At 40.2% G+C, this 14,753-nt stretch overlaps 1 protein-coding gene across 2 annotated transcripts in view; it reads right to left on the bottom strand.

Annotated features, from left to right (window-relative positions):
- Positions 1-927: 927 nt before the first annotated feature.
- The window catches only part of Nlg4 (Neuroligin 4), a 735,191-nt gene continuing 721,365 nt past the window's right edge, over positions 928-14,753 (bottom strand). For both annotated transcript variants that reach the window (XM_067789474.1, XM_067789484.1), the window contains exon 13: positions 928-1,090. The gene's annotated coding sequence lies outside the window, so the exon portion shown is untranslated. The remainder of the gene's footprint in view (positions 1,091-14,753) is intronic.

Raw genomic sequence — 14,753 nt, 5'->3', positions numbered from 1 at the left:
GTGTTCTACTTTTAACCTGCTTTTAATTTTTCGCTTTTTTTCGCACATCATACCAAACTAATCGGAGAAATTCTTTTCATCCGAAAAGCGCACATGATGCTGTTGCTTAAGGCGCGCTGCTGGCACTGGTTTACGCACACCACCATTCACCGCATTACCCGCTGTCGGCATCGCTGCGGTTGATGTTGTGCCAATTGCTCTCGCTGCCACTACAGCTGTTGCTGCTTTAGCAACCTCATTTGCGCGCGCTCCCTTCCACATGTTGCCACTACAGCTGTTGTTGCTATTGTTATTGTATTTTAGTTGTTGCTTCGTTCGCCTATTATTATCGTCATCATTATTGCCGACGGCCAAACGGTCCGTTTCGGTTTTCACGCTTATTTGGTTGTATGCGCTTCCTGCCATCCTTTCGGCAGCCATTGCAGATTTTGCTTTAGTCACAGTTGTTGTTGTTGTTATTTCATTGCTTTCGCTTCCATCGGATGTCTTGTCATGTCCTTCGTTGTTGCTCGATAGTGTCGGCGATGCAGATGTGGGTGGTGATGATGATGTCCATTGCTCATCACAAGAGCAATAACCTCGTGCTGTATCACCACCTTCCAAGGCAAGCGAATGCAATTCGCGTAATCTTCGTAACTTTTGTTGTTGTCGTTTACGAGATGTGTCATTCGAGCGGCTGGCGGTGGTTGAGGGGTTAATGTTGCTACTAATAACGGTAGCGGAAGTCATTCGTTCTAGTTGAAATTGTTGTTGTTGCTGATAGTGTGTGTATTGTTTTTGTTGTTGGTATGCTGTCAATTCCTCTGCTGAGTTTGAGTTCAGCAGTTCTGTTGGTATTGTTGTGAGCTGGTATTGTTGTGTTTGTTGTTGTAGTAGTGGTGGTGGCGGTGTTGTTGACGGTGACATTGATGACACGTATGTCGCTGATGCCGAACGCGCCATTTGTATATGTTGTTGCTGTGTTAACGGTTGCTGATAAAAGGTATGTGTGCGCATATATGGGCTTGTATCTTCCTCCCCTTGTTCAGAAGAAGTTCTTTCTAGTTCACAACTTTCTTCATGCATATCCGCATTTAATTTACTGTTTGAGCTGGAATGAGAAAAACAAAGAGAAAGATGAAATGTGTTGAAGGTGGTGCATTGAAAATTTAAAAACTTTGGCATAACTATTAATGTTAATACATTAGGGTGGGTCAAAAAAAAATTGTGTGGTTTGTTACTTTTGGTGTGTTTAAAATATTGTTCAGGAAATCCAAGAAGATAGTCTGTAACAATTTCAGCTTTTTTTTTTCGATGTATACTAGAACGATTTTCCACCATTCCCTGTCAAATTAGGTTTGGGAACAAACCGGTTTCGGTGTTTCGTTCGAGAACGAAAAATTACATTGATGATGCCGCAATGGGGTCTATACGAGGACACGAAATCGTTGCTGTGGACGCTGACCATCAACTAATTACTTAGGCGGTTCGACAGAAGACCAGTAAATTTCACGGCGTTTGTATATGACGTTTCAGTCATAATAGGCGGTTGATGAATACCAACAATCAGCTTCCTGATGGATCAGGCGCTGCAGGATGTACATGCTTAGGCATCTGACGTCGAGTCAACAGGTAACGCGGCAAAAACCGATCTAGTATTATTTACTAGGATATATAAGGCTAATTGACTGCGCCCAAGATTTGGGGGGTAACCCTGAAAGAAAAATACACCAAGAAATGTCTAGGAATTAAGCAATATAGTAAGCTGGCATAGAAAATCCATGAGGAAAATAAAGCGAATATAGCCTCCGTCGCGCTGTATGCATGCAATAGAGTACTAAGATACAAGTGAGCCTATCACACAAACTTTCACATTGGGTATTTGCAGCGATTGTTAAGCCCACACTTTACTATGGGGGCCTAGTTTGGTATACAGCCACACAAAAAAGTGCGTTTATCAAAAAACTTTAAGAAGGTATGCAGATTATCAATATTTGCACAACGAGAGCCCTAAAAACTACCTCGATAGCAGTATTGCAAGCCATTAATGGGCAGAAATAGAGCGTTGACAACTGCAACTAGGCCAAAGACCTCGGGGCAGCTTGACTGCAGGCCGCATGGCGACAGAAGTATAGCTCCATTAAATATACGGCGAACAGACTACACAATCGCGCGATTGAGTGTTGAATAAGATCTTGGGGCCACAATAGAGCCGTAGGGTTGGCGCAGGAGTGCGGAAGTGGCAGACGATAATATACAGATGTATATCTTACCAAATTAAGAAGAGGGTTCGGGTCTGCTGTTTCCTATAGCGTTCCAGAAATAAGTTGAACCCGAAGGCTGCCAAATTACTGCTGTGTCTTTCAGGTGGAAATTGTAGCCATCAAAAAGCACCTGAATTTCTTAATAAAGCGTGTTTAAGCGGCAGTCGCGTGAACATATTAATTGATAGTCAGGCAGTAATTAAGGCAATAATATCACAGGGTACATCATTAAGCCATGTCCAGGAATGCAAAGAGGCATTATGAGACTTCGATCAGGCCCGACCATACATTTGTACTGGTTTTACGGACATAAAATGTTAGAAGGTAATGAAAAGGCTGATAAGTAGGCAAAAGAGGATGCAGTACTCGTTGAATCGAGGGGGTAGATCTCCAAATTAGTTTGGGAGAAATCAAAAGGAGCATATGATCTGTTAACAAACAAAGCGAGGAGAGAAACGAGGGGCTACAAAATTTCTAAGATCATGGGCAAATTTTACCACGTTAGAGTTACAAATTTGCTCATATCTCTCCAATAATAAATCCAAAAATATTGTTTACTGAGATGTATTGAAGCAAAAATATTTATTTTTGTACCAAATTTAGAATTGAATCAAATTTCTGTTAGGTAAGGTTAAACTGGCCGGTCAATAAAGACCTGACGTAAAGTGAATGTGTCCATAGTGTAACCAGAATTTGTTAGACGACCAAACGGAAGTATCCCTATCAGGTGCGAGGATTTGTGATATATAAAATCACTCCGTCTACTTGTCAAATACTAGACCTTTTCAACACCTAGATTAACCGCTGCATTGAGATCTGGCAGCTCTGCCACCCCTAAAAGCCGGAGCCTGGACACGGAATGTGACGCCAGAAGGCACTGTCCAATTATTATCCTCATCGTGAGCCTTAACTATTCCCTCTTAAGAGATGTGAGCCACTTTGTGAGTCTCATCTCAAACTGGAACATGATCTTAAAAATTTTTGCAGCCCCCGCTACTGTACATATCTTTTCTGCTCGATGGATCATCCTCCTTTATGGATCACCATCCTGTCTCCTCATCTGGGACAGGGGACCGGTTAATTTCTTCACGGATGGATCAAAGTTGGACGGAAAAGTAACTGAGGGGGGTTACGGTTACGAAATGTAACATCTACTCTGATAGCCAAGAGGATATCAAGGCCATGAGTTCAACTATGGTGTGATCGAGGGTGGTCTGGGAGTGTCCGAGCTGCTCTAAAGCGGATCTCTTAGCCCGCATCAGTACAACTGAACCGGAGATGATGGCTGTAGGTATTTCGAGACTCCGCTTTCTACCTGTGTTTTGTTCCTGTAAAGATGGGCTTCGAGTCAGCTCAGCAAGCGTTGCGCGGACACAACCTCCTGCAGGGCAGCAAGATCTTTTTGGCAGGGAGCGGATGGTAGGAGGTCTGCCGAAATAATTGCGTTCACAAATGCTCATCTATCAATTGTCATTGGGATTTTGACAGGGCACTGTCCAAGGGGAATTCCTTCTCTAAGAAGCTATAGCTACGTCGTCATTATTTTATTGTACGTGGTATCACAACGGACCTTCATGTCGTCCAAGTGAGCTTCCCCTATCAGAGCAGCTACCACGTAACCTAACTTAATCTGTGCTCTTTTGATTTCTCCCAAACGGATTGGGACATCTACCGTCATTTTAGCGAGTGATGCACCCTCTTTTACCAACTCATCGGCTTATTCATTACCTTCTATCCCTCTATGACCGGAAACCCAGTATAGGTGTACGGTTCGGCCTGAACGAAGTTTCTCTAATGCTTCTTTGCATTCCAGAACACTTCTTTATGAAGTACTGTTTGAAATTATTGCCTTAATGGCCGCCTGACTGTCAATTTATATTGACGGTACTGCAACTTAAGCACGCTTCCTCCAGAATTTCTGCTGCTTTTTTCACTGCTGTAATTTCCGCCTGCAAGACGCTGCAGTAATCTGACCGCCTGGGGAATGTACTTTTTTCTGGGTCGACACAGTAAACAGCAGACTCGACCACTTCCGCTAATTTTGAACCATCGTGTATGCACGTGTATGCATAATATGTTCTGCCATTTCTGCATCACCTTCTGTGCCACGTTCCGGCTCAATTGTGGTCCTAAGATCTATTTCGAAGTTCACGCATGGGACCATATTATATAGAGCTATACTACAATGACCAAAGACCTGTACGCAAGCTGCCATTAGAGACCTTAAACCTTGTTGCAGTTGCTAACGAGATATTTTTGGCCATTATGCCTACAAGCGGCATATATAGAATGGTATGCAATGCTGCTGTCGGGATAGTTTTTAGGAGTCGTTGAATGCCCCCCAAGAGTTTTTTGGAAATCAGCTGAAACGTATTATTCTTCGTTGGGACCGACAATATATTGGTGCTGGTTTATCGTGAGCACGCGTTCATAGTTGAAAATGATAACTCATATCGCCTTTAGCGTAAAGTTTTTATATGTACGAGTATATATTGTGGCGAATATTAGCATCACAATGACGTGAGTAAATAATCACAACAACAAAACCAGCAAGCAGCCACACTTATGTACATGTACGCATTAAAGCAAGCAGCCACAATTATGTAAAAGGCAACGAAGAACGTTCCACACACATAACCATCAGCTTGAAGCAAAGAGATTATTTCACATACACATATGTAGTCATCAGCTAAGAGCAGAAGTTGTTACTCACACATGCACACGCATATTGCTAAATAACCAAGTATGAGATACAATTGTTCCAGTATGCATGTTCGTGAAAATACTAGACTTTAGGAGAAATAGGTGAACGAGGCTAACTGACCGTATAAAAGTAGCGCGGTGCAAGCGATAATGAATCAGTTTGATTTAAACACGCTATTAGTGAATTGTAATTGTGATTGTGAAGTGCTACTCCCAAAGTAGTCCAAATAAAGTCCGTTTTGCAATGCTGAATATTGGAGTTTTTAATTCGATAGTTCAGCACTTCGTATGTTAGCTGAGGCCTAGAAAATTATCAGGAACTCCCCAAAATTCGTTGCAATATGTATGTACTTATACGCTTACCTAGGTTTTTGCTTAAAATTGCAAATTTATATTTATTGCAAAGATATTAATGTTACGAATGCATACAACTACAAAAGAATTAATTTACAGTTATGAGCATTCATTATGCTTTCTTCAGACAAAAATTGAGCTTCAAGTAGGCATATTTACCTTTGCATAATGCAGGCGATTTTAATTGTGCCTTACTCATTAAAAATAGAACACACGCCAAGCAATACAAAAAAATAACAACTTAAATATTCAAAAAAAAAAAAAAGTTAATGCAATTTCATGCTCATTGCACTCATTTGCACACAAGTGCGTACTTATGTAAGTATGTAAGTGAAAACATGTGAACATCTGCCACGCTTACAAACAAAGTTATAGACACGTATGAATGTGTGTAGTATAACAGATAAATGTTATTGCCATTGCAGTAAATTGCAAACAGCAGACATAAAACCAACTACATACACACATGAAAATAAACGCGTTTACACACCAACACAAGCAAATGTTTTGCAAAATTATGTAGTAATTTTCGCGTGGCATATTTCAAGGCGTACAACGCCTGTAGGAGCAGCGCGCGTACATTTAAGGTGTTCGTTCGTACGAAATTGCACACAGCTTGCAACTAAAAGTTGTTGTAATTATAATTGCCACACAGCTGCTGCTAGACATGTCTGTGAATAGCCTTGAGCAAGTAAAAAAATGGTAAAGTGAAAATGTGAAGGGGAAAGGGTAGCTAGCAACAGCAGCAAAAATAACAATTTGCAAATTGCATGCATGCAAAAACAGGTAGCAACGCCTGCCTAAAAAGCGGAAAAATATGACAACAATGCATTGGCAACATTACACAGTGAAGGATATACAAAGCCACTGCCGCAGCTACATACATACAATGATTGCTTTGTTGTTGTTTTTATACCCAGCTGTAGTTGTACACCGGGTATTATAACTTTGATTGGATAACGGTTGGTTGTACAGGTATAAAAGAATCGAGATAGATATAGACCTCCATATATCAAAATCATCAGTATCGAAAAAAAATTTGATTGAGCCATGTCCGTCCGTTCGTCCGTCTGCCCGTTAACACGATAACTTGAGCAAATATTGAGATATCTTCACCAAATTTGGCACACGAGCTTGTCTGGACCCAGAATAGATTGGTATTGAAAATGAGCGAAATCGGATGATAACCACGCCCACTTTATATATATAACATTTTGGAAAACACGCGAAATCTGATTATTTAGTGAATAATACACCTAGGATGTTGAAATTTGGCATGTGGACTGATATTGAGATTTTTTAAAATGGGCGTGGCACCGCCCACTTGTGATAAAATCAATTTTACAAATATTACTAATCATAAATAAAAAATCGTCAGAGAGGTTGCCTTTACTATAGGGAATAATTTGAAAAAAAAAAAATTACGAAATCGGTTAAGGACCACGCCCACTTTTATAAAAAAAAACTTTTATATAAAAGATTTTTAAAAGCTGAATCTTTGCAAAAAATTGCTTTATATCAATGGTATTTCATTTCCCAAGTGAATTTATAAAAAAATGTATTTATATAGGCAATATTTAAAATTAAAAAAATGGGCGTGGCACCGCCCCTTTTATGACTAAGCAATTTTCTATGTTTCGGGAGCCATAACTCGAAGAAAAATTAACGGAACGTTATAAAATTGGGTGTACACATTTTCCCTATAGCAGGAAATATTTCTAGGAAAAATGGACGAGATCGGTTAAAGACCACGCCCACTTTTATATAAAAGATTTTTAAAAGGGTTGTAGACGAAAATAATCTTAGCGAAAAAGAGCTTTGTATAAATAGAATTTTACTTTCTAAATTGAAGTATAACATTAAATTGGAAAACACTCAAATTTTTGAAAATGGGTGTGGCGCCGCCCCTTTTTTGTCTAAGCAATTTTCAATGTTTCTGGAGCCATAACTCGAAGAAAGATTTACATATCGTAACAAAGTTGGGTACACTTTTATATAAATGACTTTAGTGATTGGTCGTAGGCAAAAAAAAGTTAGTTAAATCTGAGCGAAAAATAGTTTCGTACTAATCGTATTTTGTGCCATTATAACAAGAAATGGGAAAACATTCAAATCTTGAAAAGTGGACCCCTTTCTTACAATGCATTTCCCAATGTTTATGGAAGAAAAATTAGTTCAGAGTAGAATCATATGTATATATATTATTGCGCAGCCTTGTAACACTATAAATCACACAAAACAAACAACAACAGCATTTCAAGTGTACAGCTGGGTATGTAATGTTTTGTTTCACCCGAACTTAGACTTCCTTACTTTTTGTTTTTTACGTACGACATGGCTACTGGCAATATGCATGTGGCCTCCAGTTGATGATGCTGTCAATATTTGCCGCAATTTTCGCCTTTAATTACGAGAAGGGCATAAAACAAAAGTAAGTTGGAAATTGCGCTAGTAAAAGAAAAGCTGAGATGCCGCGGCGTATGCATCGTAATAATTTTTAATTTACGCAAGCCAAACGACGCATGCCAGCGGCTTAAGATAAGTTATACGCTTTAACTATTAGTTGCTGTCATTATATATGTTTGCACACAGATATGATATTTTTATATTTATTTAAAAACCAACTCAAATTTACGTTTATTGAAGATCAGTACCGTGAGATAAATTTTATGCTTTTGCAGTGTTTATGGAGGGTGTCAGGTGAGGCGTAGAAGAAATGTTTGCTTGCGCAATTGAAAAGGGGACAATTTCATATTCATTGCGAATGCCAACAGTTAAAGCAGGATAATCACATCTCCGCTTGGTCAGATATTTCTTAGTTAGTCGCTACTGAGCCCATATTAAATTGGATGAGAGCAAATCCTAGGCATCAGACAGCCGATCTTAAGCAAGCGCTCATGAAGCTTGAGATAAAAGGGGAATCGCTTTAACGATTGAGTCAAACAATTGAGGAGTTTAATGCAATACAAAGTGAGTCCCCCTTACGTACGGTCAAGGTTATCTTTATTCTAAAGCCCAGCAGGTGCTCTTATGTATCAACTGATCCAGAATCATTCAGGCAAATTAGGCTCTCGAACTTTCTTCTGAAAACGTTGGGGCGCTTGATTGATCTGTAGGGATTCAAGGGGTTGATAAACGCAATACAAAACTTTATAGCTGCAAAGCTTCCCCAACCCAATCGTCAACCTCACCTACGCGAGGGGAATCCTGTTACAAATATGGATATATCATACACATATTTAGCAGGCGAGGCTCTGTCGACGATAACTTCCTCATGGAACTAGGGGGTGGGAAGGGCGAGTTGGCCTACAAGGTTTAATGTGATCATATAAATCGTTCCCGGGATGGTCGGACCAGTACCTTAATGGTGCTTTGTTCTGGATCTATATCGGGCAAAAGACCATCAACATCGATAACACTCCCAAAGCATTCGGAGAGTGTCTTTATCGTTAATACAACAACAACAACAACAATTGATCTGTACCTACGGGAAAGGATTTCACGGAAGTTACTGTCGGCTTCGCAGCATGCCTACTGTAAAGGTAGATCAACGTAAATGGCTCTCCATTTGTCTCCAAGGTGCCCTTCGTACACAAAGAGTTTGCCCTGGGTGCCTTACTAGACATCTAACAATGTCTTACCTGGTGCCATCGAAAGAGCTCTGATTGGTTTAGGAATCAAGGGGGATTTGGTTGAATTCACCAATACACTTTTCTGCAACAGAACTGTTGCAGAACAGTGGGAATGGGCCATAACCGAGAAGAAGGTGTGCAGGGGCACGCCAAAGGGAGTGTTCTATCTCCTTTACTCTGGGTTGTGGTAGTCAACGATCTTCTTTTGGAGCTGTATGCCAATGTGTGTTGGGTGGTTGCCTACGCAGATTATCTGGCTATTATAGTTAGGGGAGAATTTCTGGGCACACTGCAGGGCTACTTGGACACCGTAGGTAGGTGGGCTGAATCATGTGATCAACCTGAGAGAACTGGCTCTTTGTGCAAGGAGATATAAGTTGTCTGCCTTCAGAACTTCTTCTATTGGGAAGGTACCATTTGGTCTTTCAAATTGGGTTTATTTTATACAAGAATTTGTACTGGAGACCCAATGTGGAAGACAGGACCAAAAAGGCTGCGCTTGCCTTGTTATGCTCTAGGGGGTTTTCGGCAAGAGATGGGGCTCTCACCAAGAGTAGAACACTGGCCTTATGAGATGGTAGTCAAACTGATTCTGCCCTACGGGGTTCTGGTCTTGTGGAACGCACTGGACACGGCGAGCACCACTAGCGGCGCTCTGAGAGCAACACTTATATTGTTGTTGTTGTTGTAGCGATAAGGTTGGGAGTGTTATCGATATAATGGTCCTTTGCCGGATACAGATCCGGTACGCTCCGGTACCACAGCACCATTAAGGTGCTAGGCCGACCATCTATGGAACGATTTATGTGGCCACAATAAACCTTCAGGTCATCCCCTCCCTCCCCACCCCCAAGTTCCATGAGCAGCTTGAACCAGAGCCTCGTCTGTTAGTGAAACAGGATTCGCCGCGGATAGGTGAGGTTTACAATTGGGTTTGGAGAAGCTATATATTGCGCTGGCAACCTGAAGGGTTGGCTACACAGCCCCTTGAATCTGGTATTTTAGTCGCCTCTTACGACACGCATACCTACCGCGGGAATATTCTGACCCCCTAACCTGCTGGGGTAAGCAACATTTATCTTGGCACTGAATGCCATGCTGAACATACATACAGTATATATTTCGTGAAAGACGGCCGCGGTCCGGTCTTTAGTACAGCTTGGTGATGTAGGCTATGGGCTTTCTGACTTAAGGCACTCTAGGCTTCTTACCAGATTCGACTTTATCCTTGTCAGGACAGACTATTGTGTGCCGATAACTGCTGTCTGTGCAACCTTCACCCTAATCAGTCAACCGAGAGAGGAATGGGGAAGAGGACTAATCTGGGGCAGGGGAGCAGTTAACTTATTCAGGGATGATTCAATGTTGCACGAAAAGGTTGATGGGGGGGAGGGGGGTATTTTGTCAAGAGCCAAATGTAAGCCGGAAGTTTAAGTTGGCTGATCACCGCAGAGTCATACAAGCGGAAGCTGTTGCAATTAAAAATGTGGTGGATGAAATGTGATCCAGTGATACTATGATTAAAAATAAATAAATGTAAGGCGCGATAAGCTCCGAAGAGATCTAAGGCCGAGCTTCTCTTCCAATTTGCATCGTGCTCCTCTTGATTTTCCCTACAAATTGGCCGGATGGGACCTACATGTTTTATGCCGACTCCGAACGGCATCTGCAAGGCAGATGGGTTTTCACTGAGAGCTTTTCATGGCAAAAATACACCCGGAGCGCTTGTCAAACACTGCCGAGGGGTGACCCCGCTTAGAAAAATTTTCTTCTAATTGAAAAACCTTATTTCTAAAATTTTGATGTTGATTTGCCCGGGGTGTGAACCCAGGGCATACGGTGTGGTAGGCGGAGCACGCTACCATCACACCACGGTGGCCGCCGTGATACTATGATTAGGGAATTTAATAACTTCTCTGACAGACAAACGGCTATCAGGGCCTTGAGTTCAACCATTGTGTAACTGAGGGCATCGATTTGTCTTATGGCAAAGATTATCTGGGTCCCGGGCCGTGAAGATATTCCGGACAACTGTCAAGCGGATCTGTTAGCCCGCATCGGTAAAACTGAACCGTTGGCTGTAGGGATTTCAGGACTTCGCTTTTACATGTGGTCTGCTCTTGCATTAACGGGCCTCGAGTAAGCTCAGCAAGTGTTGAGCGGACACCACCTTTTACTGGGTAGCAAGGTCCTTTACTTAATATTTGTATAAACATTAAAGAGGTAGATGTATGAGAGAAAGAAAGAGGAAGAGTGGGAGTGAAAAAAAGGAAAATAGTGAGAGGTTAAGATAGGCATATTGCAGGTAGATGTGGGGACATAGGGAAATAGGGATGTTATTGGAAAGAAAGAAGAAGGTGGAGATGCAGGGCAAATACATGCTTCGATTAAGGAAAATGGAAAAAGAAAGCTATTGAGAGAATATGTAGGAGAAAAAAGGGTATAGGGATATAAAGTAAATTTTTTTTAAAAAATGATGCCGACAAACTGAAGTTTTAGCATGTTTTCGTTGTTGTTGTTGTAGCGATAAAGACACTTCTCGAAGGTTTTGTGGTTATTATCGATTATCGATGTTGATGCTGTTTTGCCGGATTTGGATCCGAAATGTTCCAGTAACAAGACCATAAACGTACAAGCGCGACCATCTTTCATATGACATCATTAAACTGCTTAAGAACATAATTCGCTATGGGTAGGTTGACAATTGGGTTGAATAGACTATAAATTGCGCTGACAGCCCCTTGAAACGTTAGCGCTACACAGCAAGTTCGCGGGCACATTTAAGACCCCCATCCAGAGTAGGTACCGATGCGGAAAAGACCACAACCCAAGTCTGATGCTGTCCTTCTCTCACCATCCACCAATAACTTTGCTTATAGTAAACCTCTTATTGGTTCTGCGTTTATCAATTCCACCTATACGCTGTTAGTTAGTAATAAGCGAATTGTCTAGATTATATATTCACCAAATATATAAATTTATTCTCAGTATCCATCGTTTCACTATGCACTGATTCTATCTGTCGTTTTGGCACCAGCCAACAACACCATTCGAAATTCACCGATTTCAGTCGTAGCTTTGGCACTGGTTACCTGTCCACCGCTCCCCGATTCACGGTCAGCTTTTGAATTTGACCTCGCCCACTTTCATTCAGGCGCAAATACTCGCAACAAATTACTGTGTATAAAAGAACAGGGACCACTACTCGGCTTCGAACTGATTAAGTGCTGTTGCAAGATTCTGTCCTGTGTTTGTCCTGCGCTCGCGAATTTAAAGCTTGAACTGTATGGAACAAAACAGCTATCTGATCTTGATGTAGAAAGTAGGGTGGATTCGACATAGCTTCTTGTGTTTACTAAGAGGAGAAGAATATTCTATAACAAAAATCCTGGCCTTTTATATGGTTTTAGAGTGAGGTATTCTAACGAACTGTCGGTTCAATTATGGATACATGCAAATCGCAGGTTTTGACAATCATCACATCGACATCGACTGAGATATAGCGCCATTTAAAACAAATCTTAGATAAAGACTCTGCGAATCGGTAGCCAAGTAAGGGTGAGATCTTTCTGACCGAAAGTGGATGGCAGGAGGCTTGCTGAAAAAATTTGGTTCACTAAGGCTCACCTATCAATGGTCATTGGGGTTTTGAAAAGGGACTGTCCCATGGGTATCCATGCGGTATGTCTCAATATATTGGAAACTCCATCCTGCTGCAGCTGTATAGAGGATTATGTGGTGGAATCATCAATTCAATTTATGCTTGATTGCCCAGCTTTTGCCAGAACTAGGCGTAGATTTATCCAAGGTTGAGACCGGTATCATTCGGAACTGCTATCCAACGATTCTTTAAGTAGCTACATATATCTAGGCTACCGTTATTTTACTGTATGTGGTATCACAACGGATCTGCATATTGTCCAAGTGAGATTCCCTTATCGGAGCAACACAACCTAACCTAACCTAACCTAACCTAAGGGTGATCATTCACTTGGTTGACGTCAAGTTCTAACTTTACTAGCCTCATAAGCACTGAATACTATTATGATTTTTAAAACCCTCACAATAATATTTGCCTTACGCATGCTCTAGTAAAACAAGACTAAAAAACAAACTTTTGAATTCTTCCTCTCTTTCCGTCAACTTGCTTTTATTACTTCTTATTTGTTTTTAAAAACTTTTTGCAAAATTCAAGCTATCAGAAATTATGTCAAGTGTCAGATCGAGTAAGGCGAGACTTATTGAAATGAATTGCTATTGTTGTCAGTTGCACAAACTCATTGAGTACGCAAATGAGAATAGTTGCATCGGCGAGATAAAAGCTTTTTAAAAAGAATAAGTCCTTGACTTTTGTATGTACATACATATATACTCGTAAGTATGTAAGTACTTGAGTGCTACATTTTTAGTGTTTTTTTTTACTGTTTTCTGGCTGTCCACAAAAAGTTTGTATAAAAACAAACCACTGCCCTTATTCGGAGCTGGAGCCAATCACATGACTCATGCGCCTGCTATTACCATCTCACACTACCACACACACACACACATACCCTGATATACATTTCATACTCACAAACATCAGCTCAAGGCAAAAAAGTGGCATTTAGTGTAAACAAAAATGACTTGACTCTATTAGATGTAGGCATTTGTTTGTGAGAGGAGGAGCGCTGTGGTGCTACCAATTTCCACTTGAAGTGCGCATCCAATTAAAATACCGACATAATTTAAAATCCATTTAAAAGTTTGAGTTAAAAGTTTTTCTGATAAAAAAAAGTGTATGCGAGTATGTAATATGCACACAAACACAAACACAAATAATATAGTACCCACTGAAACAAAAATCTGAAAACAAAAATCTCAAATGTTTGAGAAAAACATTTATTCTCAGTTTGATATTCAATATTATTTATCATTTGAAACAAAATATTTTCTCAACTTTTTCTCAAACGTCGATCTTTAACTTGAAAATAATTTGAGAGATACTTGAAAATTGTTTTCTCTCAAATGTTTGAGAAAACATTAATTCTCAGTTTGATATTCAGCATTATTAATCATTTGAAACTAAATATTCTCTCAACTTTTTCCTTAACGTTGTTCTTCAACTTGAGAATGGTTTGAGATATACTTGCATTTCGTTCCATTCTGGTTGAAAACCATCGATATCATGGCATATTTTCGTTAATAATAATGTTAATACTTTTTTAACGGTTACTTTAAATGCATTTCAAAATTAACGTTTGAAATGTGAGAAATTAACTGATTCTCAAATGTATCTCAAACTGAGAATTGACAAAAATGTTTTTTGGGTCGTACGTATATTTGTAAGTAGTATAAAATGTAAAATAATCATCAAAAAACTGAAAAAGAGTAAAGGCTGTAAAGCAAAACTGAATACTTAGAGTAGATGCAGAACATTTTAATCTATTTGGTCAGAAAAAAATTGTAGTTCAGTTAGATTAATATTTTAAGTGACTTATATAAGTAATAACAGTCATGCAGAATTTGCTGTTTTGAGAGTGCGTCAGTGGAGGTTTTAATAGTAACATCGAAAAAAGAACATTTTTTAATGCCGAAATTAGAAGAAAATTTGTCTGAGCAGGATCGGCGCTCGGCAGTATTTGGCAAGCACTCCCAGTGTATTTCTGTCATGAAAAGCTGTCAGTGAAAACTCATCTACTTTGCAGATGCCGTTCTAATTCGGCATAAACCAAGTTGGTCCCATCCCGCAAATTTGTAGGAAAAATTTAAAAGGAACACGACGTAAATTGGAAGAGAAGGGAAGCTCGGCCTAAACCTCTTCCCGGTTCCTTCCTTTCCTGAA

Source organism: Eurosta solidaginis, chromosome 1 (assembly GCF_040869045.1).
Source record: "Eurosta solidaginis isolate ZX-2024a chromosome 1, ASM4086904v1, whole genome shotgun sequence".
Lineage (NCBI taxonomy): Eukaryota > Metazoa > Arthropoda > Insecta > Diptera > Tephritidae > Eurosta > Eurosta solidaginis.
This window is presented reverse-complemented; position numbering and strand designations above follow the sequence as displayed.